Raw genomic sequence first — 18,819 nt, forward strand, 5'->3', positions numbered from 1 at the left:
ATCCTTGGGTTTCACTTTCTTCCAAAAGGGTTACAGTAGATACACGAGGGCCATTTCATATTGCTGTGGTGCCCATGCAGCCCTGGCTGGTTACCAAAAGATGTCTGAAATCACAGGAGCTGCGTAATCTCGGTTGAGCCGTCCAAAGTTGGTGTGACTGAGACGAACTGAAGATGTCCTTTGAAAGATGGTCACACAGCTCTGAGACAGTCCCATTCAACAAACTGTACGTAGGAACACAGGTGATCCTTTCTTTGAATTCAAATCTCAAATATTTGTATTATTATTTCTTTTGCTGAGTGAAAACCGAAAGCTCCATTTGGTTTACTCCTGCATGAATACATAATGCCATTACCTTTGGATTTGAAAAACCAAACGATATTCATCTCACCACGTATTTAACATACATAACAAGGCAAGGTAAGGCAAGTTCTGTTGTAGAGCAAAATTCGTCCACAAAGCAATTCAAAGTGTTTTACACAACAGGAAAAGATGCAGTATTGATGAAAGAGTAAAACCGAATGGGCACTTCATTTTTTTATCTTGCATCTTAAAAATACAAATGGCCTACTAGTATAGGATTTTAACTCCCAGATTCTGAAGAAATAGTCACCTTGCATTAAAAAATGTCATTGCAAAGATGTTGCAAAAAATGGCTAAAATCTGCAAACAATGTGGATTTTCTTAAAGAAACCAAGAAAGAGGGCCTAGCACTGTACCAACTGAGCTATCGAAGGTGACAGAGGGGCACTAAGTGTTGAAAGCTACGGCCACAATAAATGTCTTAAATGCCATCTTTTTGTCCTCTTGAGACACGGCTATACAGTTCAAAGGGCAGTCTAAATATTGCTGAAGGACATTGTTGTATTTGGTCTTTTAAGAAATACAAAATCTGTTTACGTAAAGAGCATCAAACTCACAGGGGCATCCGGGTATGAACCGTGGACCCGATAAAAGTACATCCTTCGAGCCGGATTTGAACCAGCGACCTAAGGATTACAGGATTGCAGACTACAGTCCTCCGCTCTTCCAACTGAGCTATCGAAGGTGACAGCACATAACCTAGTGTAAAAAACTATAGCCGTGTATAGCCAACCTGTGTCCGTGCTCTTGCCCTTACAGTCTCATGAACGTTTTCATGTAGTGTGAGCCCAGTCTTTGAGGTCATTTCAAGTCACACAGTAGATATAGTAGCTATAGTATATTCCGAGTGTGAAGAGGCTGGGATGAAAATCAGCACCTCCAAAACCGAGGCCATGGTTCTCAACCAGATAAAGGTGGCTTGCCGGGTGGGAAGAGCCAGTATCTATGGGTCAACATTCGGCCATCTCGTGGAAACTGGGCCGTTCCACCAAGGAAGATGCTTAAAGTCCAGAAGGCAGCTGGAGAATGTGGGCATCCTTCTCGCTTTCTCAGCAAGCACTGTAGCATTTGAGCTAATCCTCATCCCTTCTCCTTAGATCCCTTAAGAGCAGCTCAGGGGCTCTGCGTGTAGTCTAAAACTGAGTACCTCTGTTTCACCTGTATGTGGCTGATGTTACTATAACGCTGGACGTTTGCTGGATGTTCCTTGTGTTTTCTCCAAGAAAGAATTTGTGTTCCGTTTCCTGCTCTTTCTCATGGATGATGTCTCAACATATTTATGGGGTCCATAGACAATGCTCTACCATTTGAACTCATCATGGAAAAAGATGGGAGAGAACTCACAGAAAGGACTGTTTACATTGGCTCATGTGCTCGCACTTACAGAGCCAATGTAAACATACAAAGTATGTTGAAGTAATCAGGGACACGTTAAGTGTCCTGTTGTTTAATGTGCTGAAGCAGTATCAGTATCAACCTTGTGGTACGCTCTTAAATTCTTTGGTGGAGTATAATAACACATTCCTATATCCTATGGAAACGTGTTGGTGGAAGTAAAATTCCAACCAGACTAATGATTTATCCTTGGGTTTCACTTTCTTCCAAAAGGGTTACAGTAGATACACGAGGGCCATTTCATATTGCTGTGGTGCCCATGCAGCCCTGGCTGGTTACCAAAAGATGTCTGAAATCACAGGAGCTGCGTAATCTCGGTTGAGCCGTCCAAAGTTGGTGTGACTGAGACGAACTGAAGATGTCCTTTGAAAGATGGTCACACAGCTCTGAGACAGTCCCATTCAACAAACTGTACGTAGGAACACAGGTGATCCTTTCTTTGAATTCAAATCTCAAATATTTGTATTATTATTTCTTTTGCTGAGTGAAAACCGAAAGCTCCATTTGGTTTACTCCTGCATGAATACATAATGCCATTACCTTTGGATTTGAAAAACCAAACGATATTCATCTCACCACGTATTTAACATACATAACAAGGCAAGGTAAGGCAAGTTCTGTTGTAGAGCAAAATTCGTCCACAAAGCAATTCAAAGTGTTTTACACAACAGGAAAAGATGCAGTATTGATGAAAGAGTAAAACCGAATGGGCACTTCATTTTTTTATCTTGCATCTTAAAAATACAAATGGCCTACTAGTATAGGATTTTAACTCCCAGATTCTGAAGAAATAGTCACCTTGCATTAAAAAATGTCATTGCAAAGATGTTGCAAAAAATGGCTAAAATCTGCAAACAATGTGGATTTTCTTAAAGAAACCAAGAAAGAGGGCCTAGCACTGTACCAACTGAGCTATCGAAGGTGACAGAGGGGCACTAAGTGTTGAAAGCTACGGCCACAATAAATGTCTTAAATGCCATCTTTTTGTCCTCTTGAGACACGGCTATACAGTTCAAAGGGCAGTCTAAATATTGCTGAAGGACATTGTTGTATTTGGTCTTTTAAGAAATACAAAATCTGTTTACGTAAAGAGCATCAAACTCACAGGGGCATCCGGGTATGAACCGTGGACCCGATAAAAGTACATCCTTCGAGCCGGATTTGAACCAGCGACCTAAGGATTACAGGATTGCAGACTACAGTCCTCCGCTCTTCCAACTGAGCTATCGAAGGTGACAGCACATAACCTAGTGTAAAAAACTATAGCCGTGTATAGCCAACCTGTGTCCGTGCTCTTGCCCTTACAGTCTCATGAACGTTTTCATGTAGTGTGAGCCCAGTCTTTGAGGTCATTTCAAGTCACACAGTAGATATAGTAGCTATAGTATATTCCGAGTGTGAAGAGGCTGGGATGAAAATCAGCACCTCCAAAACCGAGGCCATGGTTCTCAACCAGATAAAGGTGGCTTGCCGGGTGGGAAGAGCCAGTATCTATGGGTCAACATTCGGCCATCTCGTGGAAACTGGGCCGTTCCACCAAGGAAGATGCTTAAAGTCCAGAAGGCAGCTGGAGAATGTGGGCATCCTTCTCGCTTTCTCAGCAAGCACTGTAGCATTTGAGCTAATCCTCATCCCTTCTCCTTAGATCCCTTAAGAGCAGCTCAGGGGCTCTGCGTGTAGTCTAAAACTGAGTACCTCTGTTTCACCTGTATGTGGCTGATGTTACTATAACGCTGGACGTTTGCTGGATGTTCCTTGTGTTTTCTCCAAGAAAGAATTTGTGTTCCGTTTCCTGCTCTTTCTCATGGATGATGTCTCAACATATTTATGGGGTCCATAGACAATGCTCTACCATTTGAACTCATCATGGAAAAAGATGGGAGAGAACTCACAGAAAGGACTGTTTACATTGGCTCATGTGCTCGCACTTACAGAGCCAATGTAAACATACAAAGTATGTTGAAGTAATCAGGGACACGTTAAGTGTCCTGTTGTTTAATGTGCTGAAGCAGTATCAGTATCAACCTTGTGGTACGCTCTTAAATTCTTTGGTGGAGTATAATAACAAGGTACTTATATCGACGAGGATGGGATTCGAACCCACGCGTGCAGAGCACAATGGATTAGCAGTCCATCGCCTTAACCACTCGGCCACCTCGTCAGTGCACATTCCTATATCCTATGGAAACGTGTTGGTGGAAGTAAAATTCCAACCAGACTAATGATTTATCCTTGGGTTTCACTTTCTTCCAAAAGGGTTACAGTAGATACACGAGGGCCATTTCATATTGCTGTGGTGCCCATGCAGCCCTGGCTGGTTACCAAAAGATGTCTGAAATCACAGGAGCTGCGTAATCTCGGTTGAGCCGTCCAAAGTTGGTGTGACTGAGACGAACTGAAGATGTCCTTTGAAAGATGGTCACACAGCTCTGAGACAGTCCCATTCAACAAACTGTACGTAGGAACACAGGTGATCCTTTCTTTGAATTCAAATCTCAAATATTTGTATTATTATTTCTTTTGCTGAGTGAAAACCGAAAGCTCCATTTGGTTTACTCCTGCATGAATACATAATGCCATTACCTTTGGATTTGAAAAACCAAACGATATTCATCTCACCACGTATTTAACATACATAACAAGGCAAGGTAAGGCAAGTTCTGTTGTAGAGCAAAATTCGTCCACAAAGCAATTCAAAGTGTTTTACACAACAGGAAAAGATGCAGTATTGATGAAAGAGTAAAACCGAATGGGCACTTCATTTTTTTATCTTGCATCTTAAAAATACAAATGGCCTACTAGTATAGGATTTTAACTCCCAGATTCTGAAGAAATAGTCACCTTGCATTAAAAAATGTCATTGCAAAGATGTTGCAAAAAATGGCTAAAATCTGCAAACAATGTGGATTTTCTTAAAGAAACCAAGAAAGAGGGCCTAGCACTGTACCAACTGAGCTATCGAAGGTGACAGAGGGGCACTAAGTGTTGAAAGCTACGGCCACAATAAATGTCTTAAATGCCATCTTTTTGTCCTCTTGAGACACGGCTATACAGTTCAAAGGGCAGTCTAAATATTGCTGAAGGACATTGTTGTATTTGGTCTTTTAAGAAATACAAAATCTGTTTACGTAAAGAGCATCAAACTCACAGGGGCATCCGGGTATGAACCGTGGACCCGATAAAAGTACATCCTTCGAGCCGGATTTGAACCAGCGACCTAAGGATTACAGGAATGCAGACTACAGTCCTCCGCTCTTCCAACTGAGCTATCGAAGGTGACAGCACATAACCTAGTGTAAAAAACTATAGCCGTGTATAGCCAACCTGTGTCCGTGCTCTTGCCCTTACAGTCTCATGAACGTTTTCATGTAGTGTGAGCCCAGTCTTTGAGGTCATTTCAAGTCACACAGTAGATATAGTAGCTATAGTATATTCCGAGTGTGAAGAGGCTGGGATGAAAATCAGCACCTCCAAAACCGAGGCCATGGTTCTCAACCAGATAAAGGTGGCTTGCCGGGTGGGAAGAGCCAGTATCTATGGGTCAACATTCGGCCATCTCGTGGAAACTGGGCCGTTCCACCAAGGAAGATGCTTAAAGTCCAGAAGGCAGCTGGAGAATGTGGGCATCCTTCTCGCTTTCTCAGCAAGCACTGTAGCATTTGAGCTAATCCTCATCCCTTCTCCTTAGATCCCTTAAGAGCAGCTCAGGGGCTCTGCGTGTAGTCTAAAACTGAGTACCTCTGTTTCACCTGTATGTGGCTGATGTTACTATAACGCTGGACGTTTGCTGGATGTTCCTTGTGTTTTCTCCAAGAAAGAATTTGTGTTCCGTTTCCTGCTCTTTCTCATGGATGATGTCTCAACATATTTATGGGGTCCATAGACAATGCTCTACCATTTGAACTCATCATGGAAAAAGATGGGAGAGAACTCACAGAAAGGACTGTTTACATTGGCTCATGTGCTCGCACTTACAGAGCCAATGTAAACATACAAAGTATGTTGAAGTAATCAGGGACACGTTAAGTGTTGTTTAATGTGCTGAAGCAGTATCAGTATCAACCTTGTGGTACGCTCTTAAATTCTTTGGTGGAGTATAATAACAAGGTACTTATATCGACGAGGATGGGATTCGAACCCACGCGTGCAGAGCACAATGGATTAGCAGTCCATCGCCTTAACCACTCGGCCACCTCGTCAGTGCACATTCCTATATCCTATGGAAACGTGTTGGTGGAAGTAAAATTCCAACCAGACTAATGATTTATCCTTGGGTTTCACTTTCTTCCAAAAGGGTTACAGTAGATACACGAGGGCCATTTCATATTGCTGTGGTGCCCATGCAGCCCTGGCTGGTTACCAAAAGATGTCTGAAATCACAGGAGCTGCGTAATCTCGGTTGAGCCGTCCAAAGTTGGTGTGACTGAGACGAACTGAAGATGTCCTTTGAAAGATGGTCACACAGCTCTGAGACAGTCCCATTCAACAAACTGTACGTAGGAACACAGGTGATCCTTTCTTTGAATTCAAATCTCAAATATTTGTATTATTATTTCTTTTGCTGAGTGAAAACCGAAAGCTCCATTTGGTTTACTCCTGCATGAATACATAATGCCATTACCTTTGGATTTGAAAAACCAAACGATATTCATCTCACCACGTATTTAACATACATAACAAGGCAAGGTAAGGCAAGTTCTGTTGTAGAGCAAAATTCGTCCACAAAGCAATTCAAAGTGTTTTACACAACAGGAAAAGATGCAGTATTGATGAAAGAGTAAAACCGAATGGGCACTTCATTTTTTTATCTTGCATCTTAAAAATACAAATGGCCTACTAGTATAGGATTTTAACACCCAGATTCTGAAGAAATAGTCACCTTGCATTAAAAAATGTCATTGCAAAGATGTTGCAAAAAATGGCTAAAATCTGCAAACAATGTGGATTTTCTTAAAGAAACCAAGAAAGAGGGCCTAGCACTGTACCAACTGAGCTATCGAAGGTGACAGAGGGGCACTAAGTGTTGAAAGCTACGGCCACAATAAATGTCTTAAATGCCATCTTTTTGTCCTCTTGAGACACGGCTATACAGTTCAAAGGGCAGTCTAAATATTGCTGAAGGACATTGTTGTATTTGGTCTTTTAAGAAATACAAAATCTGTTTACGTAAAGAGCATCAAACTCACAGGGGCATCCGGGTATGAACCGTGGACCCAATAAAAGTACATCCTTCGAGCCGGATTTGAACCAGCGACCTAAGGATTACAGGATTGCAGACTACAGTCCTCCGCTCTTCCAACTGAGCTATCGAAGGTGACAGCGCATAACCTAGTGTAAAAAACTATAGCCGTGTATAGCCAACCTGTGTCCGTGCTCTTGCCCTTACAGTCTCATGAACGTTTTCATGTAGTGTGAGCCCAGTCTTTGAGGTCATTTCAAGTCACACAGTAGATATAGTAGCTATAGTATATTCCGAGTGTGAAGAGGCTGGGATGAAAATCAGCACCTCCAAAACCGAGGCCATGGTTCTCAACCAGATAAAGGTGGCTTGCCGGGTGGGAAGAGCCAGTATCTATGGGTCAACATTCGGCCATCTCGTGGAAACTGGGCCGTTCCACCAAGGAAGATGCTTAAAGTCCAGAAGGCAGCTGGAGAATGTGGGCATCCTTCTCGCTTTCTCAGCAAGCACTGTAGCATTTGAGCTAATCCTCATCCCTTCTCCTTAGATCCCTTAAGAGCAGCTCAGGGGCTCTGCGTGTAGTCTAAAACTGAGTACCTCTGTTTCACCTGTATGTGGCTGATGTTACTATAACGCTGGACGTTTGCTGGATGTTCCTTGTGTTTTCTCCAAGAAAGAATTTGTGTTCCGTTTCCTGCTCTTTCTCATGGATGATGTCTCAACATATTTATGGGGTCCATAGACAATGCTCTACCATTTGAACTCATCATGGAAAAAGATGGGAGAGAACTCACAGAAAGGACTGTTTACATTGGCTCATGTGCTCGCACTTACAGAGCCAATGTAAACATACAAAGTATGTTGAAGTAATCAGGGACACGTTAAGTGTTGTTTAATGTGCTGAAGCAGTATCAGTATCAACCTTGTGGTACGCTCTTAAATTCTTTGGTGGAGTATAATAACAAGGTACTTATATCGACGAGGATGGGATTCGAACCCATGCGTGCAGAGCACAATGGATTAGCAGTCCATCGCCTTAACCACTCGGCCACCTCGTCAGTGCACATTCCTATATCCTATGGAAAAGTGTTGGTGGAAGTAAAATTCCAACCAGACTAATGATTTATCCTTGGGTTTCACTTTCTTCCAAAAGGGTTACAGTAGATACACGAGGGCCATTTCATATTGCTGTGGTGCCCATGCAGCCCTGGCTGGTTACCAAAAGATGTCTGAAATCACAGGAGCTGCGTAATCTCGGTTGAGCCGTCCAAAGTTGGTGTGACTGAGACGAACTGAAGATGTCCTTTGAAAGATGGTCACACAGCTCTGAGACAGTCCCATTCAACAAACTGTACGTAGGAACACAGGTGATCCTTTCTTTGAATTCAAATCTCAAATATTTGTATTATTATTTCTTTTGCTGAGTGAAAACCGAAAGCTCCATTTGGTTTACTCCTGCATGAATACATAATGCCATTACCTTTGGATTTGAAAAACCAAACGATATTCATCTCACCACGTATTTAACATACATAACAAGGCAAGGTAAGGCAAGTTCTGTTGTAGAGCAAAATTCGTCCACAAAGCAATTCAAAGTGTTTTACACAACAGGAAAAGATGCAGTATTGATGAAAGAGTAAAACCGAATGGGCACTTCATTTTTTTATCTTGCATCTTAAAAATACAAATGGCCTACTAGTATAGGATTTTAACTCCCAGATTCTGAAGAAATAGTCACCTTGCATTAAAAAATGTCATTGCAAAGATGTTGCAAAAAATGGCTAAAATCTGCAAACAATGTGGATTTTCTTAAAGAAACCAAGAAAGAGGGCCTAGCACTGTACCAACTGAGCTATCGAAGGTGACAGAGGGGCACTAAGTGTTGAAAGCTACGGCCACAATAAATGTCTTAAATGCCATCTTTTTGTCCTCTTGAGACACGGCTATACAGTTCAAAGGGCAGTCTAAATATTGCTGAAGGACATTGTTGTATTTGGTCTTTTAAGAAATACAAAATCTGTTTACGTAAAGAGCATCAAACTCACAGGGGCATCCGGGTATGAACCGTGGACCCGATAAAAGTACATCCTTCGAGCCGGATTTGAACCAGCGACCTAAGGATTACAGGATTGCAGACTACAGTCCTCCGCTCTTCCAACTGAGCTATCGAAGGTGACAGCACATAACCTAGTGTAAAAAACTATAGCCGTGTATAGCCAACCTGTGTCCGTGCTCTTGCCCTTACAGTCTCATGAACGTTTTCATGTAGTGTGAGCCCAGTCTTTGAGGTCATTTCAAGTCACACAGTAGATATAGTAGCTATAGTATATTCCGAGTGTGAAGAGGCTGGGATGAAAATCAGCACCTCCAAAACCGAGGCCATGGTTCTCAACCAGATAAAGGTGGCTTGCCGGGTGGGAAGAGCCAGTATCTATGGGTCAACATTCGGCCATCTCGTGGAAACTGGGCCGTTCCACCAAGGAAGATGCTTAAAGTCCAGAAGGCAGCTGGAGAATGTGGGCATCCTTCTCGCTTTCTCAGCAAGCACTGTAGCATTTGAGCTAATCCTCATCCCTTCTCCTTAGATCCCTTAAGAGCAGCTCAGGGGCTCTGCGTGTAGTCTAAAACTGAGTACCTCTGTTTCACCTGTATGTGGCTGATGTTACTATAACGCTGGACGTTTGCTGGATGTTCCTTGTGTTTTCTCCAAGAAAGAATTTGTGTTCCGTTTCCTGCTCTTTCTCATGGATGATGTCTCAACATATTTATGGGGTCCATAGACAATGCTCTACCATTTGAACTCATCATGGAAAAAGATGGGAGAGAACTCACAGAAAGGACTGTTTACATTGGCTCATGTGCTCGCACTTACAGAGCCAATGTAAACATACAAAGTATGTTGAAGTAATCAGGGACACGTTAAGTGTTGTTTAATGTGCTGAAGCAGTATCAGTATCAACCTTGTGGTACGCTCTTAAATTCTTTGGTGGAGTATAATAACAAGGTACTTATATCGACGAGGATGGGATTCGAACCCATGCGTGCAGAGCACAATGGATTAGCAGTCCATCGCCTTAACCACTCGGCCACCTCGTCAGTGCACATTCCTATATCCTATGGAAAAGTGTTGGTGGAAGTAAAATTCCAACCAGACTAATGATTTATCCTTGGGTTTCACTTTCTTCCAAAAGGGTTACAGTAGATACACGAGGGCCATTTCATATTGCTGTGGTGCCCATGCAGCCCTGGCTGGTTACCAAAAGATGTCTGAAATCACAGGAGCTGCGTAATCTCGGTTGAGCCGTCCAAAGTTGGTGTGACTGAGACGAACTGAAGATGTCCTTTGAAAGATGGTCACACAGCTCTGAGACAGTCCCATTCAACAAACTGTACGTAGGAACACAGGTGATCCTTTCTTTGAATTCAAATCTCAAATATTTGTATTATTATTTCTTTTGCTGAGTGAAAACCGAAAGCTCCATTTGGTTTACTCCTGCATGAATACATAATGCCATTACCTTTGGATTTGAAAAACCAAACGATATTCATCTCACCACGTATTTAACATACATAACAAGGCAAGGTAAGGCAAGTTCTGTTGTAGAGCAAAATTCGTCCACAAAGCAATTCAAAGTGTTTTACACAACAGGAAAAGATGCAGTATTGATGAAAGAGTAAAACCGAATGGGCACTTCATTTTTTTATCTTGCATCTTAAAAATACAAATGGCCTACTAGTATAGGATTTTAACTCCCAGATTCTGAAGAAATAGTCACCTTGCATTAAAAAATGTCATTGCAAAGATGTTGCAAAAAATGGCTAAAATCTGCAAACAATGTGGATTTTCTTAAAGAAACCAAGAAAGAGGGCCTAGCACTGTACCAACTGAGCTATCGAAGGTGACAGAGGGGCACTAAGTGTTGAAAGCTACGGCCACAATAAATGTCTTAAATGCCATCTTTTTGTCCTCTTGAGACACGGCTATACAGTTCAAAGGGCAGTCTAAATATTGCTGAAGGACATTGTTGTATTTGGTCTTTTAAGAAATACAAAATCTGTTTACGTAAAGAGCATCAAACTCACAGGGGCATCCGGGTATGAACCGTGGACCCGATAAAAGTACATCCTTCGAGCCGGATTTGAACCAGCGACCTAAGGATTACAGGATTGCAGACTACAGTCCTCCGCTCTTCCAACTGAGCTATCGAAGGTGACAGCACATAACCTAGTGTAAAAAACTATAGCCGTGTATAGCCAACCTGTGTCCGTGCTCTTGCCCTTACAGTCTCATGAACGTTTTCATGTAGTGTGAGCCCAGTCTTTGAGGTCATTTCAAGTCACACAGTAGATATAGTAGCTATAGTATATTCCGAGTGTGAAGAGGCTGGGATGAAAATCAGCACCTCCAAAACCGAGGCCATGGTTCTCAACCAGATAAAGGTGGCTTGCCGGGTGGGAAGAGCCAGTATCTATGGGTCAACATTCGGCCATCTCGTGGAAACTGGGCCGTTCCACCAAGGAAGATGCTTAAAGTCCAGAAGGCAGCTGGAGAATGTGGGCATCCTTCTCGCTTTCTCAGCAAGCACTGTAGCATTTGAGCTAATCCTCATCCCTTCTCCTTAGATCCCTTAAGAGCAGCTCAGGGGCTCTGCGTGTAGTCTAAAACTGAGTACCTCTGTTTCACCTGTATGTGGCTGATGTTACTATAACGCTGGACGTTTGCTGGATGTTCCTTGTGTTTTCTCCAAGAAAGAATTTGTGTTCCGTTTCCTGCTCTTTCTCATGGATGATGTCTCAACATATTTATGGGGTCCATAGACAATGCTCTACCATTTGAACTCATCATGGAAAAAGATGGGAGAGAACTCACAGAAAGGACTGTTTACATTGGCTCATGTGCTCGCACTTACAGAGCCAATGTAAACATACAAAGTATGTTGAAGTAATCAGGGACACGTTAAGTGTTGTTTAATGTGCTGAAGCAGTATCAGTATCAACCTTGTGGTACGCTCTTAAATTCTTTGGTGGAGTATAATAACAAGGTACTTATATCGACGAGGATGGGATTCGAACCCATGCGTGCAGAGCACAATGGATTAGCAGTCCATCGCCTTAACCACTCGGCCACCTCGTCAGTGCACATTCCTATATCCTATGGAAAAGTGTTGGTGGAAGTAAAATTCCAACCAGACTAATGATTTATCCTTGGGTTTCACTTTCTTCCAAAAGGGTTACAGTAGATACACGAGGGCCATTTCATATTGCTGTGGTGCCCATGCAGCCCTGGCTGGTTACCAAAAGATGTCTGAAATCACAGGAGCTGCGTAATCTCGGTTGAGCCGTCCAAAGTTGGTGTGACTGAGACGAACTGAAGATGTCCTTTGAAAGATGGTCACACAGCTCTGAGACAGTCCCATTCAACAAACTGTACGTAGGAACACAGGTGATCCTTTCTTTGAATTCAAATCTCAAATATTTGTATTATTATTTCTTTTGCTGAGTGAAAACCGAAAGCTCCATTTGGTTTACTCCTGCATGAATACATAATGCCATTACCTTTGGATTTGAAAAACCAAACGATATTCATCTCACCACGTATTTAACATACATAACAAGGCAAGGTAAGGCAAGTTCTGTTGTAGAGCAAAATTCGTCCACAAAGCAATTCAAAGTGTTTTACACAACAGGAAAAGATGCAGTATTGATGAAAGAGTAAAACCGAATGGGCACTTCATTTTTTTATCTTGCATCTTAAAAATACAAATGGCCTACTAGTATAGGATTTTAACTCCCAGATTCTGAAGAAATAGTCACCTTGCATTAAAAAATGTCATTGCAAAGATGTTGCAAAAAATGGCTAAAATCTGCAAACAATGTGGATTTTCTTAAAGAAACCAAGAAAGAGGGCCTAGCACTGTACCAACTGAGCTATCGAAGGTGACAGAGGGGCACTAAGTGTTGAAAGCTACGGCCACAATAAATGTCTTAAATGCCATCTTTTTGTCCTCTTGAGACACGGCTATACAGTTCAAAGGGCAGTCTAAATATTGCTGAAGGACATTGTTGTATTTGGTCTTTTAAGAAATACAAAATCTGTTTACGTAAAGAGCATCAAACTCACAGGGGCATCCGGGTATGAACCGTGGACCCGATAAAAGTACATCCTTCGAGCCGGATTTGAACCAGCGACCTAAGGATTACAGGATTGCAGACTACAGTCCTCCGCTCTTCCAACTGAGCTATCGAAGGTGACAGCACATAACCTAGTGTAAAAAACTATAGCCGTGTATAGCCAACCTGTGTCCGTGCTCTTGCCCTTACAGTCTCATGAACGTTTTCATGTAGTGTGAGCCCAGTCTTTGAGGTCATTTCAAGTCACACAGTAGATATAGTAGCTATAGTATATTCCGAGTGTGAAGAGGCTGGGATGAAAATCAGCACCTCCAAAACCGAGGCCATGGTTCTCAACCAGATAAAGGTGGCTTGCCGGGTGGGAAGAGCCAGTATCTATGGGTCAACATTCGGCCATCTCGTGGAAACTGGGCCGTTCCACCAAGGAAGATGCTTAAAGTCCAGAAGGCAGCTGGAGAATGTGGGCATCCTTCTCGCTTTCTCAGCAAGCACTGTAGCATTTGAGCTAATCCTCATCCCTCCTCCTTAGATCCCTTAAGAGCAGCTCAGGGGCTCTGCGTGTAGTCTAAAACTGAGTACCTCTGTTTCACCTGTATGTGGCTGATGTTACTATAACGCTGGACGTTTGCTGGATGTTCCTTGTGTTTTCTCCAAGAAAGAATTTGTGTTCCGTTTCCTGCTCTTTCTCATGGATGATGTCTCAACATATTTATGGGGTCCATAGACAATGCTCTACCATTTGAACTCATCATGGAAAAAGATGGGAGAGAACTCACAGAAAGGACTGTTTACATTGGCTCATGTGCTCGCACTTACAGAGCCAATGTAAACATACAAAGTATGTTGAAGTAATCAGGGACACGTTAAGTGTCCTGTTGTTTAATGTGCTGAAGCAGTATCAGTATCAACCTTGTGGTACGCTCTTAAATTCTTTGGTGGAGTATAATAACAAGGTACTTATATCGACGAGGATGGGATTCGAACCCACGCGTGCAGAGCACAATGGATTAGCAGTCCATCGCCTTAACCACTCGGCCACCTCGTCAGTGCACATTCCTATATCCTATGGAAACGTGTTGGTGGAAGTAAAATTCCAACCAGACTAATGATTTATCCTTGGGTTTCACTTTCTTCCAAAAGGGTTACAGTAGATACACGAGGGCCATTTCATATTGCTGTGGTGCCCATGCAGCCCTGGCTGGTTACCAAAAGATGTCTGAAATCACAGGAGCTGCGTAATCTCGGTTGAGCCGTCCAAAGTTGGTGTGACTGAGACGAACTGAAGATGTCCTTTGAAAGATGGTCACACAGCTCTGAGACAGTCCCATTCAACAAACTGTACGTAGGAACACAGGTGATCCTTTCTTTGAATTCAAATCTCAAATATTTGTATTATTATTTCTTTTGCTGAGTGAAAACCGAAAGCTCCATTTGGTTTACTCCTGCATGAATACATAATGCCATTACCTTTGGATTTGAAAAACCAAACGATATTCATCTCACCACGTATTTAACATACATAACAAGGCAAGGTAAGGCAAGTTCTGTTGTAGAGCAAAATTCGTCCACAAAGCAATTCAAAGTGTTTTACACAACAGGAAAAGATGCAGTATTGATGAAAGAGTAAAACCGAATGGGCACTTCATTTTTTTATCTTGCATCTTAAAAATACAAATGGCCTACTAGTATAGGATTTTAACTCCCAGATTCTGAAGAAATAGTCACCTTGCATTAAAAAATGTCATTGCAAAGATGTTGCAAAAAATGGCTAAAATCTGCAAACAATGTGGATTTTCTTAAAGAAACCAAGAAAGAGGGCCTAGCACTGTACCAACTGAGCTATCGAAGGTGACAGAGGGGCACTAAGTGTTGAAAGCTACGGCCACAATAAATGTCTTAAATGCCATCTTTTTGTCCTCTTGAGACACGGCTATACAGTTCAAAGGGCAGTCTAAATATTGCTGAAGGACATTGTTGTATTTGGTCTTTTAAGAAATACAAAATCTGTTTACGTAAAGAGCATCAAACTCACAGGGGCATCCGGGTATGAACCGTGGACCCGATAAAAGTACATCCTTCGAGCCGGATTTGAACCAGCGACCTAAGGATTACAGGAATGCAGACTACAGTCCTCCGCTCTTCCAACTGAGCTATCGAAGGTGACAGCACATAACCTAGTGTAAAAAACTATAGCCGTGTATAGCCAACCTGTGTCCGTGCTCTTGCCCTTACAGTCTCATGAACGTTTTCATGTAGTGTGAGCCCAGTCTTTGAGGTCATTTCAAGTCACACAGTAGATATAGTAGCTATAGTATATTCCGAGTGTGAAGAGGCTGGGATGAAAATCAGCACCTCCAAAACCGAGGCCATGGTTCTCAACCAGATAAAGGTGGCTTGCCGGGTGGGAAGAGCCAGTATCTATGGGTCAACATTCGGCCATCTCGTGGAAACTGGGCCGTTCCACCAAGGAAGATGCTTAAAGTCCAGAAGGCAGCTGGAGAATGTGGGCATCCTTCTCGCTTTCTCAGCAAGCACTGTAGCATTTGAGCTAATCCTCATCCCTTCTCCTTAGATCCCTTAAGAGCAGCTCAGGGGCTCTGCGTGTAGTCTAAAACTGAGTACCTCTGTTTCACCTGTATGTGGCTGATGTTACTATAACGCTGGACGTTTGCTGGATGTTCCTTGTGTTTTCTCCAAGAAAGAATTTGTGTTCCGTTTCCTGCTCTTTCTCATGGATGATGTCTCAACATATTTATGGGGTCCATAGACAATGCTCTACCATTTGAACTCATCATGGAAAAAGATGGGAGAGAACTCACAGAAAGGACTGTTTACATTGGCTCATGTGCTCGCACTTACAGAGCCAATGTAAACATACAAAGTATGTTGAAGTAATCAGGGACACGTTAAGTGTTGTTTAATGTGCTGAAGCAGTATCAGTATCAACCTTGTGGTACGCTCTTAAATTCTTTGGTGGAGTATAATAACAAGGTACTTATATCGACGAGGATGGGATTCGAACCCACGCGTGTAGAGCACAATGGATTAGCAGTCCATCGCCTTAACCACTCGGCCACCTCGTCAGTGCACATTCCTATATCCTATGGAAACGTGTTGGTGGAAGTAAAATTCCAACCAGACTAATGATTTATCCTTGGGTTTCACTTTCTTCCAAAAGGGTTACAGTAGATACACGAGGGCCATTTCATATTGCTGTGGTGCCCATGCAGCCCTGGCTGGTTACCAAAAGATGTCTGAAATCACAGGAGCTGCGTAATCTCGGTTGAGCCGTCCAAAGTTGGTGTGACTGAGACGAACTGAAGATGTCCTTTGAAAGATGGTCACACAGCTCTGAGACAGTCCCATTCAACAAACTGTACGTAGGAACACAGGTGATCCTTTCTTTGAATTCAAATCTCAAATATTTGTATTATTATTTCTTTTGCTGAGTGAAAACCGAAAGCTCCATTTGGTTTACTCCTGCATGAATACATAATGCCATTACCTTTGGATTTGAAAAACCAAACGATATTCATCTCACCACGTATTTAACATACATAACAAGGCAAGGTAAGGCAAGTTCTGTTGTAGAGCAAAATTCGTCCACAAAGCAATTCAAAGTGTTTTACACAACAGGAAAAGATGCAGTATTGATGAAAGAGTAAAACCGAATGGGCACTTCATTTTTTTATCTTGCATCTTAAAAATACAAATGGCCTACTAGTATAGGATTTTAACACCCAGATTCTGAAGAAATAGTCACCTTGCATTAAAAAATGTCATTGCAAAGATGTTGCAAAAAATGGCTAAAATCTGCAAACAATGTGGATTTTCTTAAAGAAACCAAGAAAGAGGGCCTAGCACTGTACCAACTGAGCTATCGAAGGTGACAGAGGGGCACTAAGTGTTGAAAGCTACGGCCACAATAAATGTCTTAAATGCCATCTTTTTGTCCTCTTGAGACACGGCTATACAGTTCAAAGGGCAGTCTAAATATTGCTGAAGGACATTGTTGTATTTGGTCTTTTAAGAAATACAAAATCTGTTTACGTAAAGAGCATCAAACTCACAGGGGCATCCGGGTATGAACCGTGGACCCAATAAAAGTACATCCTTCGAGCCGGATTTGAACCAGCGACCTAAGGATTACAGGATTGCAGACTACAGTCCTCCGCTCTTCCAACTGAGCTATCGAAGGTGACAGCACATAACCTAGTGTAAAAAACTATAGCCGTGTATAGCCAACCTGTGTCCGTGCTCTTGCCCTTACAGTCTCATGAACGTTTTCATGTAGTGTGAGCCCAGTCTTTGAGGTCATTTCAAGTCACACAGTAGATATAGTAGCTATAGTATATTCCGAGTGTGAAGAGGCTGGGATGAAAATCAGCACCTCCAAAACCGAGGCCATGGTTCTCAACCAGATAAAGGTGGCTTGCCGGGTGGGAAGAGCCAGTATCTATGGGTCAACATTCGGCCATCTCGTGGAAACTGGGCCGTTCCACCAAGGAAGATGCTTAAAGTCCAGAAGGCAGCTGGAGAATGTGGGCATCCTTCTCGCTTTCTCAGCAAGCACTGTAGCATTTGAGCTAATCCTCATCCCTTCTCCTTAGATCCCTTAAGAGCAGCTCAGGGGCTCTGCGTGTAGTCTAAAACTGAGTACCTCTGTTTCACCTGTATGTGGCTGATGTTACTATAACGCTGGACGTTTGCTGGATGTTCCTTGTGTTTTCTCCAAGAAAGAATTTGTGTTCCGTTTCCTGCTCTTTCTCATGGATGATGTCTCAACATATTTATGGGGTCCATAGACAATGCTCTACCATTTGAACTCATCATGGAAAAAGATGGGAGAGAACTCACAGAAAGGACTGTTTACATTGGCTCATGTGCTCGCACTTACAGAGCCAATGTAAACATACAAAGTATGTTGAAGTAATCAGGGACACGTTAAGTGTTGTTTAATGTGCTGAAGCAGTATCAGTATCAACCTTGTGGTACGCTCTTAAATTCTTTGGTGGAGTATAATAACAAGGTACTTATATCGACGAGGATGGGATTCGAACCCATGCGTGCAGAGCACAATGGATTAGCAGTCCATCGCCTTAACCACTCGGCCACCTCGTCAGTGCACATTCCTATATCCTATGGAAAAGTGTTGGTGGAAGTAAAATTCCAACCAGACTAATGATTTATCCTTGGGTTTCACTTTCTTCCAAAAGGGTTACAGTAGATACACGAGGGCCATTTCATATTGCTGTGGTGCCCATGCAGCCCTGGCTGGTTACCAAAAGATGTCTGAAATCACAGGAGCTGCGTAATCTCGGTTGAGCCGTCCAAAGTTGGTGTGACTGAGACGAACTGAAGATGTCCTTTGAAAGATGGTCACACAGCTCTGAGACAGTCCCATTCAACAAACTGTACGTAGGAACACAGGTGATCCTTTCTTTGAATTCAAATCTCAAATATTTGTATTATTATTTCTTTTGCTGAGTGAAAACCGAAAGCTCCATTTGGTTTACTCCTGCATGAATACATAATGCCATTACCTTTGGATTTGAAAAACCAAACGATATTCATCTCACCACGTATTTAACATACATAACAAGGCAAGGTAAGGCAAGTTCTGTTGTAGAGCAAAATTCGTCCACAAAGCAATTCAAAGTGTTTTACACAACAGGAAAAGATGCAGTATTGATGAAAGAGTAAAACCGAATGGGCACTTCATTTTTTTATCTTGCATCTTAAAAATACAA

General features: G+C 42.4%; 17 non-coding genes across 17 annotated transcripts; all 17 read right to left on the reverse strand.

The window, feature by feature from the left end:
* Positions 1–961: 961 nt before the first annotated feature.
* Positions 962–1,048, reverse strand: trnay-gua (transfer RNA tyrosine (anticodon GUA)). Its single transcript is given in 2 exon segments — positions 962–997; positions 1,012–1,048. It is a non-coding gene; the product is annotated as a tRNA-Tyr (tRNA).
* Positions 1,049–2,904: 1,856 nt separating this feature from the next.
* On the reverse strand, positions 2,905–2,991 carry trnay-gua (transfer RNA tyrosine (anticodon GUA)). Its single transcript is given in 2 exon segments — positions 2,905–2,940; positions 2,955–2,991. It is a non-coding gene; the product is annotated as a tRNA-Tyr (tRNA).
* An 846-nt stretch (positions 2,992–3,837) lies between these two features.
* trnas-gcu (transfer RNA serine (anticodon GCU)) lies at positions 3,838–3,919 on the reverse strand. The gene has a single exon. It is a non-coding gene; the product is annotated as a tRNA-Ser (tRNA).
* A 1,028-nt stretch (positions 3,920–4,947) lies between these two features.
* Positions 4,948–5,034, reverse strand: trnay-gua (transfer RNA tyrosine (anticodon GUA)). Its single transcript is given in 2 exon segments — positions 4,948–4,983; positions 4,998–5,034. It is a non-coding gene; the product is annotated as a tRNA-Tyr (tRNA).
* Positions 5,035–5,875: 841 nt separating this feature from the next.
* On the reverse strand, positions 5,876–5,957 carry trnas-gcu (transfer RNA serine (anticodon GCU)). The gene has a single exon. It is a non-coding gene; the product is annotated as a tRNA-Ser (tRNA).
* A 1,028-nt stretch (positions 5,958–6,985) lies between these two features.
* trnay-gua (transfer RNA tyrosine (anticodon GUA)) lies at positions 6,986–7,072 on the reverse strand. Its single transcript is given in 2 exon segments — positions 6,986–7,021; positions 7,036–7,072. It is a non-coding gene; the product is annotated as a tRNA-Tyr (tRNA).
* Positions 7,073–7,913: 841 nt separating this feature from the next.
* On the reverse strand, positions 7,914–7,995 carry trnas-gcu (transfer RNA serine (anticodon GCU)). The gene has a single exon. It is a non-coding gene; the product is annotated as a tRNA-Ser (tRNA).
* Positions 7,996–9,023: 1,028 nt separating this feature from the next.
* On the reverse strand, positions 9,024–9,110 carry trnay-gua (transfer RNA tyrosine (anticodon GUA)). The gene is given in 2 exon segments: positions 9,024–9,059; positions 9,074–9,110. It is a non-coding gene; the product is annotated as a tRNA-Tyr (tRNA).
* An 841-nt stretch (positions 9,111–9,951) lies between these two features.
* On the reverse strand, positions 9,952–10,033 carry trnas-gcu (transfer RNA serine (anticodon GCU)). The gene has a single exon. It is a non-coding gene; the product is annotated as a tRNA-Ser (tRNA).
* Positions 10,034–11,061: 1,028 nt separating this feature from the next.
* trnay-gua (transfer RNA tyrosine (anticodon GUA)) lies at positions 11,062–11,148 on the reverse strand. Its single transcript is given in 2 exon segments — positions 11,062–11,097; positions 11,112–11,148. It is a non-coding gene; the product is annotated as a tRNA-Tyr (tRNA).
* Positions 11,149–11,989: 841 nt separating this feature from the next.
* Positions 11,990–12,071, reverse strand: trnas-gcu (transfer RNA serine (anticodon GCU)). Its single transcript has one exon. It is a non-coding gene; the product is annotated as a tRNA-Ser (tRNA).
* Positions 12,072–13,099: 1,028 nt separating this feature from the next.
* Positions 13,100–13,186, reverse strand: trnay-gua (transfer RNA tyrosine (anticodon GUA)). Its single transcript is given in 2 exon segments — positions 13,100–13,135; positions 13,150–13,186. It is a non-coding gene; the product is annotated as a tRNA-Tyr (tRNA).
* An 846-nt stretch (positions 13,187–14,032) lies between these two features.
* trnas-gcu (transfer RNA serine (anticodon GCU)) lies at positions 14,033–14,114 on the reverse strand. The gene has a single exon. It is a non-coding gene; the product is annotated as a tRNA-Ser (tRNA).
* A 1,028-nt stretch (positions 14,115–15,142) lies between these two features.
* On the reverse strand, positions 15,143–15,229 carry trnay-gua (transfer RNA tyrosine (anticodon GUA)). Its single transcript is given in 2 exon segments — positions 15,143–15,178; positions 15,193–15,229. It is a non-coding gene; the product is annotated as a tRNA-Tyr (tRNA).
* Positions 15,230–16,070: 841 nt separating this feature from the next.
* On the reverse strand, positions 16,071–16,152 carry trnas-gcu (transfer RNA serine (anticodon GCU)). Its single transcript has one exon. It is a non-coding gene; the product is annotated as a tRNA-Ser (tRNA).
* A 1,028-nt stretch (positions 16,153–17,180) lies between these two features.
* On the reverse strand, positions 17,181–17,267 carry trnay-gua (transfer RNA tyrosine (anticodon GUA)). Its single transcript is given in 2 exon segments — positions 17,181–17,216; positions 17,231–17,267. It is a non-coding gene; the product is annotated as a tRNA-Tyr (tRNA).
* Positions 17,268–18,108: 841 nt separating this feature from the next.
* trnas-gcu (transfer RNA serine (anticodon GCU)) lies at positions 18,109–18,190 on the reverse strand. The gene has a single exon. It is a non-coding gene; the product is annotated as a tRNA-Ser (tRNA).
* Between the last annotated feature and the right edge of the window lie 629 nt (positions 18,191–18,819).

The sequence above is a fragment of the Eucyclogobius newberryi genome, unplaced genomic scaffold (genome assembly GCF_026437365.1).
Source record: "Eucyclogobius newberryi isolate DKJ021-1_F unplaced genomic scaffold, fEucNew1.0.hap1 SCAF_6, whole genome shotgun sequence".
NCBI lineage: Eukaryota > Metazoa > Chordata > Actinopteri > Gobiiformes > Gobiidae > Eucyclogobius > Eucyclogobius newberryi.